Source organism: Bemisia tabaci, chromosome 6 (genome assembly GCF_918797505.1).
Source record: "Bemisia tabaci chromosome 6, PGI_BMITA_v3".
NCBI classification, from domain to species: domain Eukaryota; kingdom Metazoa; phylum Arthropoda; class Insecta; order Hemiptera; family Aleyrodidae; genus Bemisia; species Bemisia tabaci.
This window is the reverse complement of record NC_092798.1, coordinates 9,203,116-9,222,774: the sequence shown is the minus strand read 5'-3', so window position 1 is coordinate 9,222,774 and position 19,659 is coordinate 9,203,116. Positions and strand designations below refer to the sequence as shown.

At 41.4% G+C, this 19,659-nt stretch overlaps 1 protein-coding gene across 1 annotated transcript in view; it reads left to right on the top strand.

Moving 5' to 3' along the window:
- The window catches only part of LOC109035192 (uncharacterized), a 123,645-nt gene that overhangs the window by 49,513 nt on the left and 54,473 nt on the right, over window positions 1–19,659 (top strand). Inside the window, exon 3 of the mRNA XM_019048749.2 lies at window positions 12,978–13,090. The gene's annotated coding sequence lies outside the window, so the exon portion shown is untranslated. The remainder of the gene's footprint in view (window positions 1–12,977; window positions 13,091–19,659) is intronic.

Below are 19,659 nucleotides of genomic sequence, written 5' to 3'. Positions count from 1 at the left end.
CGCACCGTTTTGCGCAATGCGAGAAGTTTTCCTGCGGGCTTGTAGGCGCTAACATGCGCCTCTCGCCAACTGCACTGTTTGGCGCAATGCGCGAAGTATTCTTGCGATCTTATAGACGCTAATATGCTTTTCTGACCCCGCTGTGTTTGGCGCAAATATTCAAACTTACTTTAAAATTTTCCCAGGAAGGCAGCCTCTCGTCCCTCGCAGACTCTATTGTTGCCAGATAAGTTGCTTTTCCGACACTCTTCCCAGTTCAAACCCATGTAAAATATTCAAATTTATCATCGCACAGTCTGGCAACCCTACGAGTGAAATAGAAAAAGACGACTGAAAGTCTGAATCCTTCGAAGTTTATATTAATGAGATGATTAGATTATTTGAATAAAGCTGATTCGCGTCCGTTGTCGCTAATCTGGTAGAAAGGAAATACTGCAGTATTTAAAAAAGAGGAGAATGCACAAATATGGTAAAGAGGAGGAGAGGATGGTAAAAAAAATAAAGAAAAGTACGAACGAAAGAGAAGGAAGAGCGCAAAAGACGAGGGGGAAATATGAGGAGATTAAAAAGAAAGGATGTATATTCTAAGTAAACATAGACGCGAATAAGGGGAGAGTAATAAGGACGGAAAAAAAGAAGGAAGACAAAAGGTGGAAAAGCCACAAAGATTCCAAGTTTCAGCTCTCAACTTTTCAAGCTCGCACTGAACCCCTCCGCGGTGAAACACCGAAACCGAGAGTAAAAGTTACCATCGTCGGCAATACCAGAGGAGCGCCCTCCGCCACGGTTACCGCGGAATCCACTCAACATTGCAATACACTCGCCATAGCACTGACCGCGCAGAATCTCCGCCGGATTACGCAACCTCTTGCAGCTTATCCTCATCTCAAATCAGGCTCCCGCTTCTGCATGCCCCGCGAAGGTCGGCGCGCCGCTGACCCGAGCAAACCGTAAACCACTCAACTCCAACACAAACCCCGTTAAAATACGCTGTTTTTGCATAACACGGCGGAGCAGGTCCCGATCACGAAGAGCTTCAGCCGACAAACGTCATTCCGCGCGTAACTCCAGCTCGAGATGAGCCTCAGAAAGCATAGAGTTATACGCTCGATAGAGCTCAACTCAGAATCCAGAGAGCTGCTCTTACGTCAGGAGCAAGAGGAGCGACAAATGTTGTCATTGTAATCACAATCACCCGTGCCTCCTCCGTGGGGACAAGTCCGCGGCCACCATTCTGGAAAAACGCCGTATCAGCCTTTGGACGTTGCCAAATTTCATTCGATGAACAGTGAATTTTCTAGGAGACTTGTGAATTCTCCGCGTTTAATTTTTCTGATAATTTTATTCGCGATTTGATCTAAATTGCCTGAAAATCGCAAGGAAAAATATGCATTATTTTCCTTGAAAATGGGCATTTTATCGAGGGAAATTTGGCAACATGCAAATGTTCATACGGCGTTCTTCCTTAGCACGGCAGAACTGCCTTGACACCTTTGCGGATCGGATCGGATGGAGTCGCGAAACAGGTGTTAACCTTAAACGGTCGCGTCTGGGTTCCGCTTAAGGCGACCGCCACGCCTCCAGAAAAATGCAATCGCGAGTGCCTTTGCCTTTGGCGCGGCGCGCGGGACGAAGATGGCGTGCGGCGCGCGGGACGAAGATGGCGTGCGGCGCGCGCGTGCTTTCTCTTCTGTAGGGGAATTTTTTATTCGGAATCCTTGAACGGAGACAATGTATTTTAGAGACGTCGAACGTATCACTGACCATGAGGATCTCACCTACCATAGAGTGCCGGAAGAATGCATGTGAAGTAAAGTACTTACATGGGATGAGTCAACTACCTATATAGAAACTGCAGATTGGTGATGATCTACGAAAAAACGTAGCACACATGGAGCGGTCGTCCGATAGCATTGGAAGATCCAGCAAATCGGCAACATTGTCGGCACGTCTTTTCTCCATTTAAACCTATGGAAATGTATCGATTCTTGGAGGGCCACGTGCTCCGGCAGGAATCGATTTTTTAGCATAGGTTTACATGGAGAAGGTCCGGTGTTGCCAAATTGCTGGATCCGCCTCTGTCCGATAGGCGGAGTGGGCGGGGAGTGAAACTGTCCGATTACTATTCTCGTCATAACTTCAATAACGTGGGATCTTACGGGAGCTTTTATAATAATATACGATTTAGCCTCAAAATTTTAATCGGAAACTCACTGAAGGAATGACCAGGTTTCATATCTGAATGATAGAGTAAAAAATTCGCAATTTCAGCCAGAATTGGCCCCCTATTTGGGCCAGTATTAGACCATGAATGACCAAAAAATGTCTACTACTAGGACCTAGAAGAATGTCCTCCTGAAAGTATAAAAAGCTGCCTTTTTTAGCCCAAATTGACAAAAATTGCTCTGAAAATGTCTTTGAGGACTTAAGCTGCTTCTCTCATGAATAGCCACAAATTGTACCAACTCAGTGTTGAAATTCTTTCGAAGGAAGAAAAAAAAAACATTATCATGTGTCACCCTTCCGAGTTCCCCGTCACTCGTTCTCGGTTAGTCGTTTCGGGTTGCAGACTTGGTTCCTGAAAATTCTGCCAAATATGCGAATTTTCCTCAACCAAGATAATGAAAACTCTCAAGAAACACTGGAAAAAAACCACATTGGATCTAGAGTCCAGACTCTTGAAAACATTGACACGAATAAATACTCTTGATTCAATCGGATTTTTGCTTGAATCAAAACGAAATCCGCTTACATTAAGAGGCTTGGTTCTTGATTTAAGCAAAAATCCGATTGAATCAAAAGTATTTTTTCTTGTCGATGTTTTTAAGAGTCTGGACTCCAGATACAATGTGTTTTTTTTCCAGTTTGGGTCGCGGGACTCGCGGGCGAACCGCGGTTTACATCTCACAACAAGGTATACCTACACTCGGGCAGGCGCAGTATAGGCAATATGCACGGCGAAACGTATCAGGTGCAATGGTGTAGCGTTTGAAGTATTTACGCGATGTCGAAGGCGCTACATCGGGTGCGCGCTCGCGTGGGTGGGTGCACCTTCCTTTGACCGCGATAATTTGAATTCTCGGCGTCTGCTGATTGAAATCATTAGAAATGCGTCTTCTTTGCTGAAAACGCTTTTTGTCAGTGCTTTTATTTTAATCAAAATGTATAAATTACTGCTTGCACACCGATTCTTGAGTAAGTAACTACAGCAATGTTTTGGTGAACATACCTAGACAGCTCCAATTTAATTAGTCAAAATTACCTCGGCTGCGCAAATTCTGATGAAATTACTCCGACTACGCTGTGTAGCCGTTTGATGAGAAAATTCGCAGATTTTGCTGAAGAGAAATTTCGAGGAAATGCCAAATTGCAATTTCGAAAATAGGTAAAATTTCCGGGAATTACAAAGATTCCGGAAAAAGTTTCAATCAGTTGAAATTAACTCCAGATCCAATGTGTTTTTTTTTTTTTTTCCAGTGAACGTATTTTGCACCTTTGTGATCGATCGTCAGTAGCCACCAGGCGAGAATAGCGGCGATTCCCGAAATACTGTTAGCGCGGTGTCTCTAAACTATTTTGCTCCCGGTCCGGACGTACGAGAGTCTACAACAGCCCGGGATGAGTGCAAACAAACTCAACGGAATGCCTCGCGATGGACAGAATGTTTATGTTTTTCAGCCACGAAAACGGACGAATTGCCGAGTGAATGTAAATTATTCGCGGGACTGGCCCGAGTTCTTGGCACCGGACCAGGAATTCCACCATCCACCACCCGACGTCCACCATCCACCTGACCCTTTCGGAACGCACCGAGTCATGCTCGTGTAATGTTTTTAAATGTAACGGCGGCGCTCCGACTCACCATGATTTCCTCTTCCATGCATCTATTTCTCCTCTTTTTATGGAATTCAATTCGCAATTTGGCAGAATATTTACGGAGAAAAAAAATTCGAATAGAGAGTTGGTAGGTATCTGAAATTTGGTGAATTTCACACTGGAAAGAACGTATGGTAACATCTATTATAAGTCTACTCCATTTTTTCACAGTGGAAGATGTTAAAAGTCACTAAAAATTGGAAATTCGATGAATTATCAATGTCTAAAGTTCGAAACCACACATCTCCATTCCTGTGTCTCAAAATCCCGCTCCTATTTTATTTTTTCGAAGAGAAGCAAGTCAACCATGGAGCTTGAAATCTCTACGAAATACTCTGATAATAGGGAAGAAAAATCAAGGAGGTTTTCAGGAATTAAAGTTGACTAGTCTTGCAAAGAAAAAATGAAGTGTGATCGGAAGTCTGTAAAGTCGCAAACGGAGATACGTGGTTTCTCACTTCAGTCATCGATGTATAATGAAACTCGTATCAGTAGCGTGGCGTGCTTTGCGATAGGTATATCGATTGATATGCCACTTAAACCTATGGGAAATAATCGATAAACAGGGTGTTCGCAACTAACACCTTAATTATCGATTCTTCACCCCAGGTTCAAGTGGGGAAATATCGATAGATCGAAAAGCACGCCACGCCACTGACTCGTATACTGAAAATGGATCCGGTATCTTTCAGTAACTATTCGCCAATTCTAGCCTACATTATTTTCTTTCACCTGAAACTCTATTGCTAATGAGAGAGTTCCTATTCCAACCAGGTTGACACTAACCCACTTTGATGGGCGTTGAATGAGGCCTCATCAGCTCTCGTTGGCGTTCGTCAAACTCTTCACTGGGTTCTGTCATAAAACGACCTCGTATTATATTTTTATGGAGTATCATTCGAATAGCCGTTGCACCTGCGTAAACACATAATGAGCATAATAAAAAAAAGGAGAAAATGGGAAGAAAGGAACCAATGAAATAGACCACGAAAGTAGGAACGGAATAGATACGATTCTTTGGTTCTCCCTAGGATCAGCTCGGCCTGTGTTTGTTCTGAAATCATTCCGAGGACATCCCTAGATCCTCGCGCGATGAAGTCATTTTTGCCTCTCTAATGAGTTTGTCGCCTCTACAGCGATTAAATCACAGTTCGTGGCCATGCATCTTGTGCTAAACGATCCTTAAAGCATCCTTTGTTTCATCAGAAATTATGGGCCTGGTTGCCATATCGCGAAAAATTCTCGCATCCTCACACTCTCGTGCATCACACGGATTACGAAATTCACAATATCACCGTTCACACTAGGGGAATCGTGGATTGGGTGTAGTTTTGACGATATTGGCATATGTTGTTGGATTCATGAGGATCACCATGAAGGATCATAACAATTTGCCTAGCAAAAAATTGAAAGTATCAAAGAAAGTTTTTTTCTGTGTTTTTATGTAATTTTTTGGTAGCCTCGCACCTACCTCAAAGTCTGTCAAAATCATTGTGACTTCTCTTGAGTGCTTTTTATTTTTTTCTACAATGCAAAAGCATTACCTTCGTGAGGATCTGTGTTCTGATTAAACTGTTTAATTTTACTCAAATGTCATTGAAACTGTCCTATTCATGGTGCAATGTCAAAGATATGCTTCCCTTAAGAACAATGTTAACCATAAATGGTCTGTCATAAAAGGCTGATTAGGGAACATCTATGAATACAGTCTTAGCACGAGTGTTTTTTTCTATCGATCAACACTTATTCGAAAAAACAAATTTTATGCTGGCTCCCGAACGAGAGACGCGTATCTTGAGGCATTTTTATGTCCCGAATGGATATTTTATGTCCTAGATGTCTGCCGGTGTACCGCGGTAAGAAAGTGTGATAAGTGCCAAAACATTGAACTCGAGACGGGGCGGTGATGTGCATTCCCTAGTCCCGAGTACGAACAAGTATGAGGATCAAAATACCCGACAGATCTCCGAGTCGGAAACAATAGCTTTTTCAAGCTGACGATAGAATACTAATAAAAACTCAACCATCGGAATACCAATTCGTGTGGTGGCAACACTCCCTCAATCGGTGCGGAAATCCAATGGCGTTGTCAGATTTTACATTTGGCTAACCTGAAAAGTTCGGAAGACTCGTGAACCGTCTAATGTTTTATTTTTTTATTATTTTATTTTATTTTATTTTATTTATTTATTTATTTTATTTTACATTTTTATTATCATATATATTTTTACATTTTTATTATCATCTACGGGGCTTTACTGCATGGCTGCTCCACTGCGCAACCCCCAAAGATTTGTGTCACTGCTAGCCTGATGAGAATTAAGAAAGTTTGAAGAAATGCAATTTAGCGGGGGGGGGGGGGGCTGAAAGCACAATTGCGATATTATGAGAAGAGGATTAAAAAGTCGGACTACATTTTCCGTTTTTCCAAGGAGCTAATATTTTTGGCTTTCGCCATTTCCAAGAAAAACGGAATAAGTGTTACCCCGGTTTATATTAGGATAAAAATAATCAATTTAAATAATACAACTTTGAGCTTAAAATTCATTTCGTCATTTTCCATCACCCATTTTTTAATTAGACTCATCAAAAAATATCCCGCATTTCTTCCTCTAGGCACCTCATTTAACAGAGATAACGTGCTATAAAGCAACTGAGACGCCTTTCCGAAAAATGACCTCGGCATTTGAAAAATGCGCGACATGTAAAACAATGTATGAATACTCGAAATTGGGTTCGGACCCAACATACAACTATTTTAACTCCGCGGTGTGCCAGGTTGCATACGCTCGACTTTGTGGGCGAAATTTAGGATGTGTTCACGGCTTTCGTGTTAAGGCACAGGTGTGATTAGTGTTTTCCTCGAGCGAATTTGCTTTATGTCACGTGCCTTTTTATCCGTCTTTTGTTCAGATGCATAAACTTAGAATGTTTGTAGTTAGCATTTTGATCAAATGCGAGCCCTTTTTTAGCATCATAGATAACAGAAGGCTCTTTCAACTCAAAACAACCCGAGGAACAATGGAGGAATACATGAGGTTGGGTTCGAACCTAACATACAACTATATTAACTCTGCGGTGGGCCGAATTGCATACGCTACATTTTGCGGGCGAAATTTGGGATGTGTTCACGGCCTTCGTGTTAGGGCACAGATGCAATTAGTGTTTTCCTCGTCGTAGTGTTTTCATTTCAGTCAACTATTTGGTTGCTCTTGTTGCGCAGATTTGTAACGCGATATTAAAAAACTGAGATGCTTTTTGGAAGGCCAACTGGGCATTTGAATAATGCATTGAGCGTGAAAAAATAGAATAAATATACGCGTTTGGTTTGATCCCGACTTACAACTATATTAACTTTGCGGTGACCCGGGTTGCAGATGCTTGGAAAAAGCACTGATCGCACATGTGCCCTTTGGCACGAGCCGTATATCGCGAGTGCGCGGTGGCGGCGTGGACAGATCTCAGCATTCGCCCGCAAAATGTAGCGTATGCAATCCGGCCCACCGCAGAGTTAAAATAGTTGCATGTTAGGTTCGAACCCAACCTCATATATTCTTCCATTGTTCCTCGCGTTGTTTTGAGTTGAAAGAGCCTTCCGTTATCCATGATGCTGAAAGAGGGCTCAGTTTTGATCAAAATGCTAACTAACTATAAACATTCTCAGTTTCTGCACCTGAACCTATAGTGAAGAATCGATCATTAAGAAAATAACAAATTTTATTTTATTATGTGTATTTTGGCTGATTAAGGTGATTCGATGGACGCCATATTTTGTGTCAGAACGGCATGCAATATATCGCATCAATTGGTTCCATTTTTTCAGCCACTCGTCATTTTTCTTCAATGTTGAGATCGCAATTCTGTTCCAGGAGACTAAAGCACTCACTTACCAATTTTAAAAAAGAAATTCAACGTAATAAAGGCGTGGTTTTTTAGAGAGAAAACATCGCATTCGATACTGTTATCAAAACTGCACTCGAATGCGATATTTTCTCTCTAAAAAAAAACCACGCCTTTATTACGTTGAATTTCTTTGTTAAAATTGGTGAGTGCTTTAGTCTCCTGACAACAGAATTGCGATCTCAAAATTGGAGAAAAATGACGAGTAGCTGAAAATATGGAACCAATTAATGCAATGTATCGCATGCCGTTCTGATACAAAATATGGCGTCCATCGAATCACCTTATGTTGTTTTTCATCGATCATATTAAGGTGTTCGTTGCAAACACCCTGTTTATCGATCATTTTCCACAGGTTTAAAAGGCAGAGCAATCGATATCTCGCAAAGCACGCCAAGCCACGCCACTGGCTCGGCTCGCTGCAGCTACCGGTGTATTAGTTGCCATTGATTCAGTGTCCGGACAACGGCATCGGCGCCGCGATGAGAGGTTCTAGGTCAGAATGGACTTTTTGTGTGTCAACGGAAACCGACGCAGCGGACGTTGAACGTGTCCGTCTCGACGCCGCGGTCGTCTGACATGACGTCCGACGTCCGACGTCAGCCGCGTCGATGCACCGCGCGTCGCGACGCCACCGACGGGGAAAACGACTTCCGAATTGTTCGTCACCCCCCTCGTTGCCGTCCCACCGAAATAAGCTCGACTTTCGTCGGGTCTTTGAACCTTCACTCAGGGCCGGATTAAGGAGGTAGCCACATGGGCCGCGGCCCATGGCGGCAAAATGTAGGGGGCGGCAAATTTTGCAATCTTTTTGAATGTAGGTATCCAAAAAAGAGAGGAAAAATCGGATTCAGAAAATAAATTACAAACGAGAAGAGACGACTTAATCTCTCATTTCCTGAGAGTGAAAGTATAGTCATTTCTAATTTTGTCGTCTTTCGGGGATACAAGAGACAACACCTTTAATTAGTCGAGCTAAGAGAAAAACCAAACACGCAATTTGACCTGAAACGGAGCGTCGCGGAGGTTGGCATGAAACGCATAGCGCCTACAAGACTGCATGAATACTTCACGCATTGCGCCAAACAGTGTGGTTAGCCGCGGTCGGCGTGAAACGCATAACGCCTACAAGACTGCATGAATACTTCACGCATTGCTCCAACACAGTGCGGTCGGCGCGGCGGCGGCGGAAGGTAAAATAATTATTAACCACATTTATGTTTAATCTTTCATAATTTGTTCGTTCGTCTTTTTTAAATGGAAGGCCTTGTCCAAACAGGGATGGGCTTACGGAACTGAACTTTTGTTAGTGTTGACAGGGCTCTCACAAAAAATGTGCCCAACACAAGTAAACAAGTCTCGTACACCCCTCCCCCTCCCCCACCGGCACGTTGGTCTAATTATCCCAAGGAAAATATTTATATATTCGAAAAAATACCTTTGAATAAATGTCCATGGTGTCCTCGAGCACACCAGAGTAGATGGTATGTAAAATTCTCTGGAACTTTCAAAGATAAATATTTCAGCGATTTTATTTTGAAGGAAAATCGTAAAAATTTGCTACGTCAAAGGTTCATTCAGTTTTTGCCTCAGCACATTAGCAGTTAAAATTTCTGCTCTTGATATTTTGCTTCGATAAAGAAAGAAAAAAAAGAAAAGAAAGATCGTATCTTCGCATCTTCGGTAAAGAAATCAATGTCGAACATTTTCACCGGATTATGTGCATGGGATGAAGAAGAGGAATCATGGTTTTAGCTCAATCTGTATTTATTAGCATCCATGACGTCATCGCCTCTGACTGACCATCGCAGCTCCTGTATTTTCCTACGGCAACCGGTAACCCAGTAGCGAAGATCGCGGGAGCGTTGAACCGGAGGCACAACAAACAGAGCAGAGGTGAAGGTCGCTGGGGATCCGAGTTGACGGGGAGGCCCCCCTCCTCCTCCTCCCCGCCCTCCCCCGCACCGTGCCCTCACTTGACACCCCTAACCTTCACAACGAAGCGCCTTTGCCGAGGCTCCCTTAAAAATCCGATTTCACGCATGCGCGGTCTTATCCGGCCAAGTTATTTCCTCCGATTTGACGACAAGGACTCGCATCTTGGAGCGCCTCCTCGCTCCTGCGTTGTCTAACTGCGTGTTCTATGTTTCCCTTATTTTTATCAAAACGGTGGATGTTTTTCGAGGCATTTTAATATGCGCGCTTATGATGAATGTGACGGGAAAAAGAGCCTAGAAAAAAAGAAGAAAGTTGGCTCCAAAGGCTGGGGCGTTTTGTAATGTAAAAATGTAATTGTAAAAGAAAGTTCGAGACGTCCTGCAGGCTGATTATTGAAATTGATAGACAAAGCGATCGACAAAAAAGAGAAAAGGGAAATGGAGCGATCCTATCGGTTGAAAAGGGTGATTGTATAAACTAAGGGAAAAACGATTACAGGGTCCTTCGTGGGTTGCCGTTGGTTAGCCTATTAATTACCTACTTTATCCACTGCAACCACCCGCCTACACCAATAGGATCGCTCAGTTTTCTTTTTGTCTTCTTTTTTTACAGCTTTGTCTATCAATTTCAATTATCAGCCCGCTGGTCTTTTGAAAAATTACATTTTGTCATTGGTTACGATAGACACACCAACAACTCTTAAAATTGCCCTTTTTCAGTTGTTGTGTTTCGTAGCCAGCTTATAAATTCAACGAACAACTCGTATAGTTTGTTGAACTCATTTGGCTCACCTCTCTAAACGATGCTGACTAGCTGACGAGAAACAAGGATGATTGTTGAAATCGTACTATAATTATTTAATTTGTGTGAAAAATCTGGAACTCTCCAACGGACGAATTTTGTAAAAATGTCAAGACCCCTCTGAAATACCAGCAACTATATTTGCAGATTTTTAAGATCTGGAGGCATTTTGAAATTATTAGTCCTCGGGGAAAAACACTTTCTCTCGTGGGTTCTGAAAAAAAAACCTCGATAAAACCGCCAGTGTTCGACAAATCCGCAGATTATCTTGAATTGGACATATTTCTGCCGAACGGAACTATGTACATTAAGACATGGGCCCTGAAACCCATAATAATATATGCATAAGAGGGCTTACGTCATTCTGTACATAGTACCGTTTGGCAGAAATACGTCCAATTAAGCTCCCAAGAATACGTTTAAATCCTTAATTTTCGGAGAAAACGCTCTTTCTCAACCGCAGTTACTCTTGATAAAACTCCTAGATTTGGCTCTTTTCTTGGAAATCCAATCTCAGATTTTTTTATTTTTTTAAAAAAATGCAGTCAGGCCGAATAGCAGCCCGATTTATGTTTAAAAAAAGTATAAGAAATGTAAAGAATTTTGCACAACCTGCCGACCTTGTCGGTTGTCATGGTGCAGCTCGCGGTCGCGGAGGCGTTTCACACAATTTAACTGCATTCCTGCGTGAGTAAAGTAAAAAATCCGTCGCAAAAACTAACAGAATTCCCGCAGACAACCGGACACGATTCAAAATCCGAGCTACGACCTGTCACTAGCAATCGCAATTTCAAGAACCAGGCCCTGAAGATAACCTTCTGACACAGTGGCATCGTTCGAAAAGATTTTATCGCTGACGAGAGGGCGTTACGTAAAGCTCAGATTTTGAGTTTTGGATATTGTATTAGCCAATGTGTTTCCAACAGAGAGCAGCGTGAACGTTTCCAAACCTGATCAGCCTGACAGCAATGGTCTGTTTTACGAATAACGACTCTTCTTGAATGAACTTTGCGCATAGTAGTTTGAGCCTCACGGATTAGTTCGATGTGTTAGGGCTATTATACTTGAAGCTCTCCGCGAAGGATCCTAGTCTCGGATCCCCCGGAAAGTCTACCTACATAAATATTGATGACACTGCATATGACCTTACTGACAGTGTGAATAGCTCTGAAAAAAATGATAGAAGTTACCTAATATGAGAAACTTTCTTAATAGTTGAATTGCCTTTGTCTCTAGCAAGGTAATAAACAACATATTTATGTTTGTTATTTATTAGGGTTACCTGGACCGCGTTCAGAAGAAAGGAACAAAGCCACGTCAGCTGTTCCCAAATTTGATTAGACAATTTAATTTTTTTACATGAATTCGGTTGTGCAGATTTTTGTGCAAATTTCAGTGAATTTTTTGCATAGAGCGAAGCAAATTCCTTATAATTCTCAAAAGAATCCGCACAAACTTTCCGTTGTAAAAAATCAACCCTGTTTTTGGCAATGACTGATGAGGCATGGTTCCTTTCTGATAACACGGTCCACCTATTTGCTTTTTTTTGGAACTTATTATTACCTGGTGGTAGTGTTGCTAGACTTTGGAACTTAGTAGGAATTCTCTTGTATAGATAGGGTCGCGATCATTTTACTCATACTATACTGAAAACTTGGTAATGTAACTGAAAGTAAATCATCAATGATGGAACGTGCCGATTCTAAACTCTGATGAATGGTCAGATTCATATCCGAGGGAAAGGTATCATATTAGATCCCGAACGCGGGAGAGAGTTCCGGCGATTTTAAAAGTCTGAAACTTGTTTTGGGCAGTTTTGCATGGAGATAATTGTTTCTTATCAAACCTTGTATAACTTCTAGTATACGGAAAAAAACTCCGATCGCCACCACGTGACATTTCGTATGTAAATAAAACTTCAGCTTTCTAATATGCTCGCCGTCTTCAATTTCAACTTTCGTCACCCGCTAATTCCTCTGTTTGCATAAATTAATCATAATTTACTAAACCTAATTCCTCTGTTTGCATAAATTAATCATAATTTACTAAACAGACTCTCATTCTAATGAATTCCCAATCCACTCGTGGACATGAAACTGGTAGAGTTGCCAGCTCGTAAAGTCAAAACTTTGTCAAAAAATCTATCATCAGATAGATTTTTTGCAGACTGAGTGCAGATACGTATATTGCTTTTCTTGTACAGGGAAATGTACTTTGAAACAGAAAACTTGCATAACAAGCTTTTAAAATATTTTAAATTTGATACGCCTACAGAAAATGGATCAAATTGATAGTTTTTTCTCCCTTCTTTCCAATATTACTCGCGAGATGATCAGACGGTATGTTGTGAGGTTCGCTGTAGAATCAATTTTAAGAGATTCTCGAATTTTTTGTCAACCCATCAAAGTAATTATCTTTTGATGTCTTCGATTTTCTAATTGTATTCTCTTTCTTTTTTACAGAGACCAAATCATCTAGAGTCTTCATAATAAGCCATAAAAAAGTCTGATTTTTGGACATCCACCATTGAACAGTCAAATGCATAAGATCAAATCTTGCTACTCCGTGTCAGATTGTAAGTTGACCTAATTTGAAGCACATACAGTATGCCATAAGATTTAAACATGTTAAACAGATTTAAACAAGATTTAAACAGGTCATTTAACCTTGTTTACGATTTTTAAACTTTAACAGCCTTTTTTTACTGATCAAATCTACTGATTGGATCGAAGACAGCAAAGAAAGTACACACGTAAAATTTGTCTAAGAAAAAAACAGCACAGAAAAAATTAAATTGCTGATTTAACAATTCGATTGCTATAAAAAGTGATTGCAATGTTTCAATGTAGATTTTCAACAAAAAATGCTTCTTTAACCACCCCCGTGGTTAAATTAGCTTACAATAGTGGTTGAAGTAGCATTTTTTTGTTGTAAAATCTACGTTGAAGCGTTGCAATCACTTTTTTTAGCAATTGATTGTTAAATCAGAAATTTAATTTTTACCATGAAGGATTAAAGACTTTCCCACAACAATCGATTCACGTCGATCCCATATTACGTACAGCATTTTCATAGTTTTGCGATCTCCTTTCACTCTTGAAAACTTGTGGGAATCGGCAACTAAGCGGTAGTGCGGTAAAATGTGTTTAAAACGTCCGTTTCCGTTTTCTAATCATCCGGATGACCACACGCTCCGTGGGAGAAAGAGGCTAACTTTATCTCTTCCACTGACTGCGGTTTCTCAGTTGTGACCAGCTCCACGGCAAACATAAAATTTAACTATTCCCAGTACGTCTGACCGATCATTGAGAAAAACCACACGGTAGCGTGTCCGTCTAACGGAAGTCTAAGTGTCATAATAGTTTCCTATGAGATAAGTATGTTCCGTCAGAATGAGATCAGTTTGAATTTGGTAAATATAAACAGATCAGTCAACGAGGCGGAACGACCACAATATACTTCGCGAGGACACCGGCGATTGTTAAAAGTTTGAAACACTGGTCCCTCTCCCCATTTAAATGTATGTAAAACAATCGATTCTTGGCGAGGCAGCTTGCCTCACCTGAAATCGATAATTTTAATGGATTTAAATAGAGGAAAAATAGTGTTGTCAACTTGCAAAGTTGCCACTGGGTAAGGATGCATGTGGAGGAAAGGAATTCTATCTGCGTCGGATTTTTATTGCATGTTCAAAATGGTGGCTTAAGTATAACAATTACTGCAATGATTACAACAATTGTTCTGATACTATAAATTCTTTTCATGCAGTACTTGGAGATTATCCCTACCCAAAATTTACCCAATATTACTAAAAAAAACCCTACCAAAACACTCCATGCCGCTGGTGTGATGAAAGTACCTGATGCAGTGTATACTTGTATCGATAAACTTCGGAACACTTTTTAGGGTTTGATTTTAAAGGTAATACCAATAATGGAAATCTTAATATTTCGCTCCAGTCCCCTCAGCTCTCACCAGCCCCGTTATATCCCGCTGTAGGAGATGGCAACAAAAAGAAGAAAATATTAATTGTTCCCTCTGTGAAGGAAGTCACCGGTAGCCGATATCGGAACTTTCATCCTGAGCCCATTCAGAGGCAGTATGGAACGGCTCACAATGACACAAACTCACTAATGAACATTGACATTTTAGGCACCGGGACTTAAGAAGAGAGTACGTCTTTGGCGTGCCCGTATATAAATCGGTTGATGTTAAAAACCGAACATGTACTGTGTCTGATGAGCCTTGGAATGTATGCATTCTTCTGGGGCCGAGAGCTCATCCTAAAAATGACTCAAAAAGTTTTGACGTCTACTGATCCATATACCATCGGACGCGATCCCATAATGCGTGCCTTGATTGCCAAACAGATAAAAACTGTCAATATTCACCTTTGACACAATGAAAACCAGCTGAAAATCACGTGTAATCAGGAAGCACCGCTTGGAGACTTGAACGCACGGTTAGCAACAGTGGCGAAGAGTAAACGATCGATTATCATCGATATTTCTCGGTTCGAAGCTTTGGTGCAGAATTGATTATTAAGGTGTTAGTTGCGAACACCCTGTTCATGGATTCTTCTCCATAGATTTAAAAAGGCAGATCAATCTACATGTCGCAAGCAATTAGCAATCGCCGTCAAATTGCAATCTATTCGTGTTGAATCAACAAATTATACAATTTTGTAGTGAAAAAACGAGATAGGAAGTTGTTATTATGCTTTGAATTCAAACATACGTTATTCCCTTCCTCTTGAATGCATGGTACCAGCTAGCACACACGCGAGTTCGTGAAATGTAATTAATAATCTGCGTTGGGTTTGGTTTGGTTAAGCAACTAAACTAACTCCTTGGCAAAGCGGAGCGTATCGCTGGATTTGAAGGCGTCTAAGCTGAGGTCGTACCTTGAATTTCTTCGCTAAAGAAATCTTGACTATATCGATGTTATTGCAATTGCAATTTGACGAACTGACAAGTACGGAGTTTGCAAATTGCCGGCGATTGATGACTGCCTGCAACATATATGTCGCATGTAATTAGTCATATCAGGCATTTTGCCAAATGCCGAAGCAGACAGTCAAATTTTGACAGTTTATGAAATTTTGTAAATATAGTTATGACGAAGAGCTCACAAGTTTTCAATATTTTTAAAAAAAAACAACTCATCAAATCTACGAACTTTTCTTATATTTTCCTTTTAAAATGCTTACACTTAAATGATACAATTTTAAAAATTCTGTACTTTATGTCACTCTGAAAATGTCAAGATACATTAAATGCTCTCTCCGGAGATAAAAATCGTTTAAAATACTATTGTAAAATGCCGAGAATTCTTCCTAACACGAGCAATAAATTATCTAAAATTGTCTAAAATTATGAAAATAATCAAAACTGCAACCTAAGTCAGAATATTTGACCATTCACCCAGAAATTTGACAAAATGCCTGATTTTACTATTTGTCTGCACTATCGCGGAGCTCGCCACGCCACTGGTTAGCAAGATCCGATAGAAGGACTACATTTTGCAATTTGGAACTATAAATTCTAGCCCGGTTTAAAAACAACGTATGTGCCATTCGTTTCCCTATGCACGTAAGTGTTTTTCCAGAGGAGCCAGAATTAAAAGCTCCAAATTGCAAAATGCAGTACAGAAGTCGCTAACGTTCTCCGCCGAACCGATAATGTTGAGCGCAGTGGCGTGGCGTAAATTGCGATATATCGATTGTTCTGCCATTTAAACCTATAGAAACGAATCGATAAACAGGGTTTTCGCAGCGAACACCTTAGTAATCGATTCTTTACCGTAGCTTCAAATGGCGAGATATCGATACTGGATACGCCACTGGATGCTGCGCGAACTTTTTCACGCGATCTTGCATCGCCGAGAAGTCGTTAAACGTAAAAGGACCTCAGCAGGAAGAAAAGGCCGAGCGGCGGGCGAGTGAGAGTGCTGAACATGAATGAATCATTAAGTTCCTTCAAAACGGGTACGAGTACTGCTTCTTTTTTGTCGAGGTGCCCGGGGGCGGCGAGGATCTTTCATTGTCTCGCATTGTTGATTCCTAACTTTCTGTTTCCTACAACAATCGGAGCTTTGTTTTGGACGTTTTTGTCGAACGGGTTTGGAGAATGATTGGTGGCCTTGCCCCCAGCTCGAGTGAGCTACTGTCGTGATTGCGGGGCGATGGATATCCATTCTGCCGTGCCGAGGAAAAACGCCGTATGAACCTTCAGGCGTTGCCAAACTTCCATTTCTAAATCTCGAATTTCCTGGTAAACTTATAAATATATTTTCCTACCAATTTTTTAGATAAGTTTGTTTGCAATTTCATCTAAAGTTCATGAAAATTTTAAGGGAAAATATTCATAACTTTCCTACAAAATAAAAATTTTATTGAAGGAAATTTGGCAACTCTCGAATGTTCATACGGCGTTCTTCCTTAGCTCGGCAGCATTGTTCTCGAGTGGAGGTTGTGGTTCGGAAAATTTGGTTTCGAGTGAAAGTCGTCGAAATATTTGTTGTGATGCGATAAACATCGGATACATTTCTGATCGATCAGAATTAGAAAAGGAATTCTGATTGATTTTCTGTGATCGAAGAATACTTGACTCGAAGCAATGAACTTCATGAAAGTTCAAGAAGGAAAAAAAATTCACGGGTTATCCCCTAAAATTGTGGCACTATCCGAATTTGTTGGATGATATGGGCATTTCCAATTTATTTCTGTGCATGGTATCGCAACTCAAGTTGGAATAGTACCGCAACATTTAGATTCGCAACCTCATATATTGTCTTACTACCACAATTTTTGGCCATCTTGCTTTGATATTGGCCTAATGATCGACAGTTACATGTTTTGTGTTAGTAGGTTGGCAGCCCTTTTAGGCCTCAAGAAGCGAATTTTATTGAGAGGTTTGGACTACTTTTGTGCACGAACTTCTGAACTGCCATTCTATTTGAGTTCGGAACTTCCGATTCAGTGACTAATGAATCGTAACGTTAATTGGTGCGTGATTTTGGTACCATCTCGCGAGGTGGTTCTAAAAAAGGTTCGACCTATCGAAAACCAATGGATCTGATTGGTCGAATCTGATAACATCGGTATCCATTGGTGTTGGTGATTGATGAGACAAACCGAGACAGAATTTCCCAAAGAGGCTCAGAACTTTAAATGAAATTCGCTTGAAGGATCCATACTCTTCTTCAGCCTCTCTACGACTCTACTACATACGACTTAACCCAATGAATTCTCATAAATTGTCTCGGGCAACAAAGTGATCAGTTGGTCACCCTTATGTTTATTAGTCATCGTTCGGTGCATTATACGCTCAAGAAGATTACATCCATAATCTCACCAAGAGCAGCGTTGATCTCTGGACTTGACTTGTGCCTCACCCTTGTTTACAATTGTTGGGAAAGGGTTCCCCAGAATATACTGCTCCTGGTTGAAGCGTCTCGATTTAAATTATTCGTAGGTTATTTTTTACGATGAATACGGCCACAAATCAGTGGGTGCAGTGATGCGCACCAGGTATGCTGACACCGCGGAGTGGAATGCACCCGACGTATCCGACAACCTCGCCGACTCCGGGTGCATCCACGGGGGTGAAAAGCGAACCGGGAGCCCCGCGTCGCACAGTGGATTAAGTCGATGGGAGAGGCCAGACAAAATTTGGAAAATTTAAACGCTTATAACTTCGTTAATATGGAACTTTGAGAGGATCTGAAAGCGGCTCCATTGGTTTTCTCGTGAATTCTGATACTATACATTCTTTTCGTATGCAGTACTTTGAGATTATCCCCACCCAAAATTTTCCAATTTCTCAATTTCTCCACAAATTTCCTTCAACAAGTTCGTGCAACAATACTTGGCCCTTCCAGGGAGGGGCTTAAGAAGTTATTTTGGACACCTCCCTTCCCCGAAAAAGAATTTGGGAGAGTAAACTCCCTCAGATAATTTTTACATGGGAATGCCCAAACTAACAATTTTGTCGGTTAGAATTGACGGATTTCATCCCTTTCCGGCGTCAATGGGAGAGGCCAGACAAAATTTGGAAAATTTAAACGCTTATTACTCCGTTTATACGGAACTTTGGGAGGTTCCGAAAGCGGCTCCATTGGTTTTCTCGTGAAATTTCCTTGCAGAAGCACCCCTAGGAATTTATAATGTGACGAATTAAACATCAAAATTTGCAGTAAATGATGGAGATGTTGCATGTGTGAGGAATTTGCGATTTGACTGTTGATTCTTACGTAAAAGTTCGCGAAAAACACGGTGGGGCCACTGGTTTTTTCTGATTTTAACCCCCAAGCTCAAAAAAGCTCTCAACTTGAGGCTAAAATGGAGGGGGTATCCCATTCTATCCCGAGAGTCCACCTCTACATCAAGACAAACTCTCCATGCAAAGATTGGGAGCAAATACATTAGCAGGGTTGCCGTGTTTTCAGTTTTAGAGTCCCCAAATAAAGTGGCAGCCCTGTCAATGTATTTGTTCCCTATCTTTGCATGGAGGGTTTGTCTTGATGTAGAGGTGGGCTCTCAGGATAGCGTGGGACATCCCCTTCATTTTGGCCTCAACTTGAGAGCTTTTTTTGAGCTTGGGAGTTGATTTCCGAGAAAACCAGTGGCACCATCGTGTTTCTCGCGAACTTTTACATAAGAATCAATGGTCAAATCGCAAATTCCTCACACATGCAACATCTCTATTTCATGTCCGGCCTATCCCATTGACTCGATCCATTGTGCGTGAGTCCAAACAGCCTCGTAATCCCGAGCCCCCTCGTAATTTAAAAATAATGAGGGCCGAGGTGCCGTGGTTTGAGGATTCGGCCCGTTTTCTGGATGAGATGGGAACCCGCGAGATTTTAACAGCCCCCCCCCCCCCACCTCCCCCTCATCCCGAGTTTGAGCACCGTTGAAAATTCGAGGGCCTAAAAATCTGATCGGGCCCTCGTCCTCATCCCACTTGGTCCCCCCTGGCTGCCTTTCGTGCTTTAATTCGGGCTCGAAACCGCGTTGCCACCTGGATCAGATGCAGTGGCGTGTCGTGCTTTGCGATATATCGATTGATCTGCCATTTAAACCTATGGAAAATAATCGATAAACAGGGTGTTCGTAACGAACACCTCAATAATCGATTCTTT